The following is an 11256-nucleotide window of genomic DNA, read 5'->3' on the forward strand; positions in this document are numbered from 1 at the left end:
CAAGAAGAACCATGAAACAACCAGGAATTATATGAATGTTACATTCATAGTGTTTTGGCTATTTGTATTTGGCAACCTTGAAGAAAACATCTTTCCTATCTTGATGTGTCTAAAATTCAGAATGTAAATCCGTATCTCATTTTTATCAACATAAAACATCTATCTAGACCTACAAATATGGTAAACCCTAAACAACTAAGCTACATTGTAAAACTAAACTATGTGGTCTTCACCCTCATCAGAGACTTGAGAAGGAATAAAGTTAACTACCTGCATAGAGGAAGTGCAGGTTAGCAGCTTCCAAAATGAAAAAAATGACAGAGACAGTTTGATGTCTGAAGAGTCATCAAAACTCTTTAAACTTTGGAGCATCTAGGACTCTATTCATTGAGCTAAGGAAATACATTATGTTTAAACTGAAGTTCTCCACTTTCAAATGATAAAATCTACTAACTGTATAGCTTGTATAGCTTGGAATGAACAATGATTAGTTATTGTTAAGTTGATTGGATTGAGAAATATCTGTATTACTGGCGATGCACCTCTCTTCACTCTATAAAGGCATTCTCAGAGAGGACCAACAGAAGAGAGAATACATGCCATGAATATAGCCTGGGTAGCAGCATCCCATAGCCTGGCCCTTTGATTGAACAGAAGGGAGAGGAGAGAACAAGGTGTGCCTCCATTTCACTTCTTCTGCTTTCTGAAGTGCTCCATAGTGGCCTCTGTACTAAATGGACTGACTCTGGAATATGAAACAAAGTATATATTCTCTTCTTCATGTTGCTTTTTTCATGCATTTTGGTCATCCCAACAGAAAGTAACTGATACCAGCTAAAATATGAAGTGACTTAAAAATAAATGCCTGTAGTGTTGTGTTTTACCATATGCGCCTCATATCTTCCAGGTCCCCCAATATTCTTCAAAACCAAGCCATTTTTGTAAGACAACTGACATATTAAAAAGACACATTTGTTATGTATACGAAATCTTTCAAAGCCGATTTCACCATCAGAATCATATATTTAACATTAGGAAACTAAATGAGGCCACAGCTTCTAAAGATATCCATGCACCCACAGGAAACCATGAAGAGGCACATACAGTTAACACACTTCATCATCACACACCATAGTTTGGGAGATATACACAATAAAGAATATATGATGAATGTCATAAAAATGAATACATTTCATAAAAGTATAATCTAATATAAAATTAGAAAATGGGTGAAATTGGTATTTATAAAGAAAGTACATCATTATTTTTGTTGTATATTAAATGATATCAAACATACATGGCCATGTGTGTAAATGTTTTATGCATATGTATATATATATATATATGTAATTATATATTTATGCTAATGTTTCAATTTCTAAATTGAGGTAGCACAACAGGACAGAGGATTGACAGGCAGCCTGCGTGTGTCACTTAAAGTAATATATTTTTTTAAATATTAAATATGAATCCTGTTATATTCCCCTTCTGGATTTCAAAGCTGTGGCAAATTAACAGAGGTAAGATAATGACCATGGACAGCAAAGCCACAGTCAGTGAAAAATATGAGCTCTGAATTCTGACTTGGTTTTACACTAATGATGAACCAGTTACTCTGTAAGAAACTCCATCTTTTAACTCATTAGTGGTTAGGCATAACAGTCAAAACATTTTAGTTTTCCATGCTTAATGTTTATTACCACCACAGCAACCCAATATGCTATATATAAAATAAGAAAGTACTTCTGTATTGCGGCTATTAGTTTTGATAACTGTTCCTGAGAATAGTTTATACTCTGTTTATTCTTCTTCAATAAAATTCCCTCAATGTGCTGTAGTTGAAGTATGTGTACAGACATAAGTCTCATTCTTAACAACTACCAAATCCTTGTGTATAAAAGTGTCAATATAAAAGAAATTTGCTTATTAAATATGTATTTCACTAAAATGGAGCAGAGCTATAAAACCTTCTTTAAGAATTGCAAGCAATGGATGAAGTAGATTATTAACACAGTCTATCCAGTTTAGTGAGGAATTCAAAAATACTGTATTTAATTTGGGAGCTCACATATCTCAATAATGTTGAATATAAAGTACTCAACCAATTTTCAGCCCTTTTTGAGTGGAAATTATTTACCTGTAAACAGCCTACAAATAAATTAAAAAACCTCTGGTACAAATGACATACACTACAAATCAGTGCAAATCAAAGTGAGTAATAAGTGCAGTTGGACAAAGGTTACATCTACACATATGACTGGAAAAGTGTCAGAGGTAACTGGACAGAGAAGATTTCATTTTTTGTTAGGCATGTTAATGTGAAGGATGGGGCTAAATTTTCACTTTAATTTTCAAGAAATCAGCTTCACCACTTGCCTTTATACTTATTGTTTGTGAAGAAGAGACTTTACAAAACATGTAAGTCTTGCAATATTCTACACTCATGTCTTTGAAAATACATTTATTTCTTTTTATTCCTGCCATATACATTTCTCCACAGTCATGACTACCATTACATATGAAAAGGAACATATCTTAAGTAAGATAGTTAAAGTCCCCCTTTCTGCTTCTAGACAGCATAACTTTTCAGACAGAAAAGTTTTATGGCACTTTGAAATTCTTGCCATTATGTGGGAAATCATGATGTGATTCTCATATTTTCCAGCACACCTAATAGCACTACTTATATATAATCAGGATGGAACTCTACCCAACTAGAAAAAGCTTAAACCTGAAAGGACCTCTTCAAACACAGTTGACTCTGCAAGTACATGTTCTGCATACAAAGTAATGTTTGATAAGTGCCAAGTCACTGTTGCATCAATTCACAAAGAAAGCTAACAAGTTCTAGAATTCTATATTAGATGTATATTTTTTTTAAAAAAAGTGATGCCAGCCCAATATTTCTGTAAGTAAATTTGTGTTTTCCCGATACATGGCATCCAAATTAAACACTTTGTTAAGAATAAAACAAAACAAAATTGCCAACAGCCATCCTGTTAAAGGAGCTCATTAGGCATGTGGGCTTCCTAGGAGGTGATCTGGTATTTGGAAAGGTCTGTACAATTATGCACCCCCAGAACTGCGTCCAGCCTCTGACAGGATATAAAGAGCCATTGATTTGGGGAAGGTCACTAGGCATGAAAGATCTCTGAAAGGGATCTGGTGTTTTGCAAGGGGTGTACTGTGATGCACCCTAGAATTGGTTCCAACCTCTGACAACCCTGTCAATTGAGCACTGCTGCATCTCTCTAAAAACCTGGCATTAGAACCAGACTTGGCAGCACATGTCTTTAACCCCAGCACTCAGGGAGGCAGAGAGAAGTATAAGGGGGGTGACCAACAATAAAGGATATTGCAATTGGGAAGCCTAACTTAGTTGAAGTTAAGATGCCAAACTTCATCCACCTTTTCTCTTGAATGTATGTGTGTGTTTATTCTCTCTCTCTCTCTCTCTCTCTCTCTCTCTCTCTCTCTCTCTCTCTCTCTCTCTCTCTCTCTCTCTCTCTCTAATTTCTTATTTCCCTTTAGATCCGCAAATAAGTTAGCCGACTCAGAGCTTTACCATCAGCCTTCTAGGGCTAACAGGTCTAAGTTTACATTACCTTAGTGGAGATCTCCGCAAAGAGGCCTATCTACAGATCAAAGAGCCTCCTTTTAAGAACATTTAGATAACTCCTAATTGTTTCATGGTTCTTCTTGCTATAGGTAGTTTATTGTATATTTGTGTAATAATATAAATGTATATTTAAAAAATAAAGATATTAATAAAAAAGACCAAGGGAGAAAAGAATGAAGGCAATCTAAAAAAAAATTAATAATTTAGGTAAGAGATAAAGATGTACAGATATTTTAGAGAGTTGCTTGTGGTTTGTATGCTGTTTTCTATGTTAGATATTTATTTAAGAGTAATATAATTATCAAAATTATTTATTCCTGGTTTAAAGGCAATATAAAATGTTAAGTTGCCCTCACAAATAGCTACCCTATTTTTATGTTTCCTCTGTCAAACAAAATGGGTCACTGCTTTTGAAATCATTAGCACTTAAATCCTCAAGATAAATTTCATTAAAATGTACAATTTTGTTGTACAATTATTTATTTATTTACCACTCTTTATTCATTTGTTTTTATTTAGTTATTTTATTTGTTTATTTTTGTTTGGTTTAGATGATGTTGTTTGCACACCAGATCATCTTATTGTTGGCTGGAGACAGGATATATCTCATTCACATAGTGTCTCCTACACAGGACTGGTGTAGGGGAAAAGGCATGCCTGTGGTAGTTATGGATAGTTCAAATGACTCTCAGGAGGAGAGATTCTTTGATGAGGACACATTTGCCCTCCAAAGAACAAAATTCTTTGTCTTGTGTGAAACTGTAAAATTAACTTCCTTGTCCTTCTTCCCCTACCATCAACATGGACTAAATCCATAAACTAAAACACTGTTGCAGCATGGCTTTTAACATTGATTTTGCCAGTGAGTCAGGTGATCTTTCCATTCCCATGAAATCATTGAAATGGTGTTCGTCCAAGGAGAAGAGATTCTTTCCTAAAAGGTGAAGATCTTCAGATTGATTTAATTTCTCAAAGTCCAATGTTACCTTTTGAAAAGTTGTTAAAGCATGCATATGTAAAATTTCAACCCTTGCTCTTATTTCTCCTTTCAGAATATCACATAAAGATACTATTGTGTTCTGTAATAGTTTTCCCATGTTGATAGTACATCAAAGAAAGGGGTTAGAAATTTCTTATATTTTGTAATGCTTCTATACACGTCTTGCCTAAAATGCGGTGTTTTATATGAAATAACTTCTAAAATACTAGATAAAATTTGCATTAGAAAAAATGAGCACATGTAACATTGTACTTAATATTGAAATAGTGATTAACTCCTAAGCTCAAGAACAAGGAAGGGATGTATTTTTGTCTTCACATGCCTGTAATGTAGTAGTAGATATTGATATTAAGCTAAAGAAGCCATGAGCATCATTTGAAAAGGAAGAAGTAAAAGTATGCCTATTTAATATGCTGTGCTCTTGTTTGCTATTTAATTAATTTATTTTTAGCATACAGTTAATCAGCATGTCCATCACTTCTCCAGCTTACATCAGAAGAATATTAAACATTAATTAGTTAACACTTTGGCATGTGCACATATCATTTTTAGCTGTTATTGACCACACAGTTCAGTTGATTGCTGAAGCTTGTTTCTCTAAGCTAACTGATCACATCTTACCTTATGTACCCTATAGCTCTATCCATAGCTTCTGGTAAATTGTCCTACTGCTCCAAGTTTCTTCTCAGTCAATGTTTTGTGATTCTACGTCTTAGTGAAATCAATCTGAATTTATTATCTCTCATTAATTTCATTTAGAGTGATGCCCCCTAAGTCCATCGATGTCACAAATCACAGAGTTCCCTCTTTGAAGGTGTAAACTACCTTTGTTTACAGATACTATCTTGTCTCATATAAGTAATAATAAGGAATATTTAATAATTAGGCAGAAAATTTGGTTATCACTAATTAAAGAGATTAAAAAGTAGTAAGCTCAAAGGTGAGGCACCAGAGTATGTGAGAAAGTAATATCCCACTCTCCACTCTATTGTGGAGAGTGTTCTGTCCATTGGCTAGATCTGGGTAAGTGTTTAAGGTTTACCGCCTGTATTGTCCTTGGCTGGTGCCTTAGTTTGAGCAGGACCCCTGTGCCCAAATCTGCTTATCATAATGTTCTACTTGTAGGCTTCTAGGACCCTCTGGATCCTTCTACTTTGCCATTCTCCCTGGAGGGGGAGACCTGGTGGCACTCAGAGGAAGGACAGCAGGTTACCAACAAGAGACTTGATACCCTATGAGCATATACAGGGGGAGGTAATCCCCCTCAGGAACAGTCATAGGGGAGGGGAATAAGGGGAAAATGGGGGGGAGGGAAGAATGGGAGGATACAAGGGATGGGATAACCATTGAGATGTAACAAGAATAAAGGAGAAAAAAATAAAAAAATAAAACTTAAAAAAAAGTAGTAAGCTATAAGATATATATTAGAGAAACAAATTGTACTTTTTTACATTCATATGAAGAATCCAAATATAAAATTAAGAAATTAACTTATAATAACAGCCAAAGAACACAATCCTTATATTGGGACTGGGTATAGCTAGGTGAGCCAGAAGTCCCTTTGGTTTATGGTGAGTGCTTTACCAGAGTGTCAGAAAAAATGATTTGGAAGTTCTCCACTTTGTGATAGGTTTTTTGTTTGTTTGTTTGTTTGTTTTAGTTTTAGTTTGTGTGTGTGTGCGAGAGAGAGGGGGGTAGAGAGAGAAAGAGGGAGGGAGGGAGGGAGAGAGGGGGGAGGAAGGAGGAGAGGGAAGGAGGGAGGGGGAGAGAGAGAGAGAGAGAGAGATGAATCTGTGTACCAACCCCTGTCATCTCAGATGCTGTGTGCACAAAGTAGTAACTACAGCAGTCTCCAGGGTTCTGCTCCTTTGTGGGAGCCTGGCAGGGACAGACTCACACTGACTATACTTTCACAGGATTTGTTCCGCTGGAGACTGCTGATTAAGTGGAGTGTGGATGCCCTGCTGTTGCCCTTGCTGATGTTTCTGGAGACAGTACACCAAAGAGCCCATTGGCTGATGTCTCATGTCAACCAGGCTGGCCCAATTGTGCTCTGAAACCTACCTGATGTTTATGTGGGTGTTGCTCTTGAGTAGGACCTATCTGCTGGCAGAGAAGTAGACATAGTGAGGGCCCTCAGAGCCTTCAGAGTTAGCATGGGTCTCCCAGTTTACATTTAGCTGATTGGGTCATGCATGCGTCCAGTGTGGCTCTGCCCAGCCCACATATTTATGAATGTGTATGGAGTATAAGTATGTGTATGAGTGTGTACAGAGTCTGTCTAAAGGAAATACCAGACCAGCTTGTTGGATGTTCTCCTTGCTTGTCCTACATATTGCCCCAAGCCTAATCTATATGCATAAATGGCTGTCCTTCTGGAGAGACAAAAACTAAATCTTGTTAAACTCAATAAACTAACAAATGTATGTGTGCAGGGTGAAGAGTTCACTAGTTCACTTTCCCAACACTACCTTATCCTCTGTCACAGCATGGAACAGGGCTTTGTTACCTAAAAGGAAAACAGGACTCTAAGAGTGAGCTTTATCTGAAAAGTCAATGGGAGACTAATAATACTGGTAAGAACTAAAGCCCGTATTCCTAGGCTAGTGACCACAGGTGGAGCCTCTAGAGCAGCCAGATGCTAAGATTGGGCCCCATCCACGTGATCTATTCTAATCACATTACCTTTGGTTAGTTATTATGATAAAAACATAAATAACTCACAGAAATTTTAAAAAGATACAAATGTAGATGATATTCTTTAGTAAGTATATACTTACACAGTACAGTAATGCTTTAAATTTATTGTATTAAATTCAGAGAAGAAAAATGAAATATTAATATTATTAGAAGCCAAAGTAACACAAATATACTAACAATAAAATAAACTCTATATTGCCAAACATAATCTGAGATGTGTTTTGTTTTCTGAAAATATAGCTGTTAAATATTTCTGTCTTCTAAAATTAAAGCAGGTCCACTATGAATATTTCAAATACTTACATTGTAACATCAAAGTAACTGAAAAGAATTAAGTGGTTCTGAAAATAGGGCTATTTCTAAATCTATAACACCAAAGTCTATCCTAAGGACATCACTTTAAACAGGGAAAGAAGATAATAGGGCCACTCCACAGTTCTGTGGGACAAATGAGAAGAGCGTCCACCAGCAACCATCCGGAAAGTAGGTGTATGAGTAAAAAAATACATGCCATCACTGGAAATATATCAAATCTTTGAAGATCCTTAATTCCAGCACAAAAACATACTAGAACTATTGAGTCAACATTCATGGACTAACCATTGAGATGTAATATGAATAAATTTATAAAATAAAGAAACATAAAAACATTCAAATAAATCCTTAAAATCAAAAGCACCTATGTTATGGTAGATGATTGTCAACAAAACAAGGACAGTCTGTCTCTTCAGGCCTAACTACCATGCAAGAAATGAAAGACAGAGAGAGATGGCTGGTGAGATGGAGATTGCAATGCCCCAAAGCGGAAACATTGTGTTGACTTAATTTCTTAAATGGAAAAAGAGAAAAAGAGGGAGAGAGAGAGAGAGAAAAGACAGACAGACCAAATACATAACTATCAAAATGGGTGTAAGGGTGAAGACCATCTTTAGATTCTAATTTTTTAAAAAATGTGGAGACTCAGGGGCCTGGAGAGATGGCTCAGAGGTTAGGAGCACCACCTGCTCTTCCAAAGGTCCTGAGCTCAATTCCCAGCAACCACATAGTGCCTTGCAACCATCTATAATGTGATCTGATGCCCTCTTCTGTCCTGCAGGGGTACATGGAGGCAGAACACTGTATAATAAAAATAAATAAATAAATAAATCTTTTTTTTAAATGTGGGGACTCTCACAGATAATTGTACATGCTTGAATAATATTTTATTATACTAAGGAGATGTTGCTTACTTACACTGTATAGAGATACTGCTGAAGTTGTCTCTTCATATCATTTCTTAAGTAAAGCACTTGGGAGTCTGTTTTGGATGAGACCAATTTAATGAAATTCTTTAGAAATAATCACATTCCGGATGGGATCCTAGGACTAGAATAGTGACCCCAGTAAGAGTCACCCCACTGCTGAAGATGGGATAGTAGTACCCTGTATCCCACTACAGCATCACTGGTACCAGGAGTTTCATTCTTAGTACAGGAGATTAGATCCAGGTGAAGTGGGAAATACTGGCTTGAGAAGCATCTTCAGCATGCACACAATGTTGATGAAAAAAATAAGTATAAAAACCTTGGTGTTGCTTTTGCAGTTTTGAAGGGATATGAAATGCTAAGATAATATAATTATCAATTCAAGGAGCACTGTGAAAACAGTGCCCTACACAGAAGCAATTACAGAGATTATCTGCTGTGAAGAAATTCAATACCACACCTTCAGCATAAGGATAAGAAAATTATTAGGGAGAAAGAACACAAAAAGATCTTTTAACAAGCACCAAGAGAGGAAAAACAAGAAATGGAAACTTGAAATGAAACCACTTAGATGAACTTTAGGGGCATTGAAGAAATATTTTCGTGAAAGAATACTGCTGTGGCTGATAATTTGTTTATTTAACTAAATGAAAATTATATCATTCTCCCCTTCTTCTTGTCCCACCAATCCTTCCTGTACCCCAATTCCCTTTTAGTTTTATTCATTACTATTGTTATGTATAAACATCTATATGTAAATAAATATAGACTTGAAAACTGCTGAGCTGCTTACCCTTGTTTTTATATATGTACATATTTTAAGGCAATCAGTGTTGGATGGATGTTTAACCATTTAAGGGGTTCATCCCAAAGGAAAACTAATTATCTTTCTACCAGCGCTTTTTAATTGCCTGTAGCTCTTCATCTAGGGGTGAGATCATGTCCAGTTTCACCCATTCACATTGGCATGTTTACTGGTGCTGTCATTTTTCTGGTCTTGTTTAAGATGCCATATTGTCATAGTTTTATGGGTATAGTTTCCCTGTCACATACAGAGAAGATACAAAGTTTTGGGAGATTTCTTGGTCCTCTCGCTCTTATACTCTTCTATCCTATGTTGTTTGATATTCCCTAGCCTTAGGTGTGGGAATTGTGTTGCTGGTGTATCAAATGGGGCTGAGCATCCCATCATGGTCAGTTGTTCTATGAAGTTTGACTAGGTGTACATGTTTGCAATGTTTTCTCTGTGCTGCAAAAGGAAAGTTCTATAATAAGTGGTGAGAGTTGCGTTTACCTGCAAGCGTAAGGATATGTATTTAGAATGCAGTTCAGATATTTATACGGATTTAGGAAGTGGAATTGCTAGGTTCTCATCTAGGACCTATGAACTCACTAGGCATGGGTAATTGACTAGGTTTGCACAGACTTCACGCCTTATAGGATAATGTTCATGCTAGGCCTGCCTTAGTTTAGCTCCATGTCCCCAGGTTGCGACTCAGGGGAACAGCTCTGTTTGTAATAGAAAATAGGGCTGTAGAGTTAAATAAAATACTCCTTTATCACATAACTGTAGGCTTTGATAATATGAACTGTGAGAAATTCAAGTACATACATATATGGACATAGAGACTAAGAAAGATGGATTTCAGTATTGAGACATGGAATAATAACAGTTCATTTAGGATAGTCTATTGACTTAGAAACTCCTTCTGATACTAAGTTACCACGTCACTTTACTCTTACACAGCTTCATTTTGGGAGAACCTGAAAGTAAATGAAGTGAGGCATCACTTTTGTGGTTTTTTTTACAGAGCTTTCAAGTTGAGGTGGGTACACTCAGCCTTTCAGCCTACCGTGTCAGAAATTACTGGGGATCATGGAGTTCATCAACTCCCTCTGTCCTCAACAGGGTCAAATGGACAAATGTTTGTGTATCTAAAGCAAAAAAAATCACATCAAAATGAGAGCCCCTTTGAGAATAGACACACTGCTTATCTTCCTTTGAAGGCCAGGGTAGAGGACAAAATAAGATGCTTTGTGTCTGGTTCTGTGGGTTCCTGTAGGATGAAAGAATGATGTTGGCAGACACTAGTTGATGGGAATAAACCAAACAATCTGTCTGTAAGTAACTGAAGAGAAATCACACTTTTAAATATTACACTTACTTGGCCCTGTAAATGCACGTGGAAATAGAACAGAGCATTCTTAAGGATAAAAAAATAAAAACAAAATGGGAGGGCACTACATGATTTACATAATCATGAAAGATCAGGAGCTGAAAGCTACTTTTAACTATTGTTGTGAAATCTGTTACCTTCTGTCCAGTTTCAAAACTTGAACCAGTTCCCTGACAAGTTATCCAGGGAATTTAGGAAACTCAACAGAGTCTTTAGAACACAAATTTTACTTGCTAAAGATTGTGGCTTTTGTCTTCCCTCTTTCTAGGTCTCTATCATAAATTTAGAAACAGAACATTATATGATAAACCTATAAGCTTAGCCTTTTAATATAGAGTCATTGATGAAGAGATATTTTATAAAATGAAAACATTGTAATATCTAGATAAAGATACGTGGTCCAAGTGACTCTTATGTTCCTTATGCTTATAATATTATTTTAATTTAAGGCAGCAGTTTTAAATATTGCTTCAAAATGTCCTGAAATACAATTTCATCTCTGATGTACTCTCATGA

The sequence above is a fragment of the Acomys minous genome (assembly GCF_964271855.1).
Source record: "Acomys minous genome assembly, chromosome: 19".
In the NCBI taxonomy this organism is placed as follows: Eukaryota; Metazoa; Chordata; class Mammalia; order Rodentia; family Muridae; genus Acomys; species Acomys minous.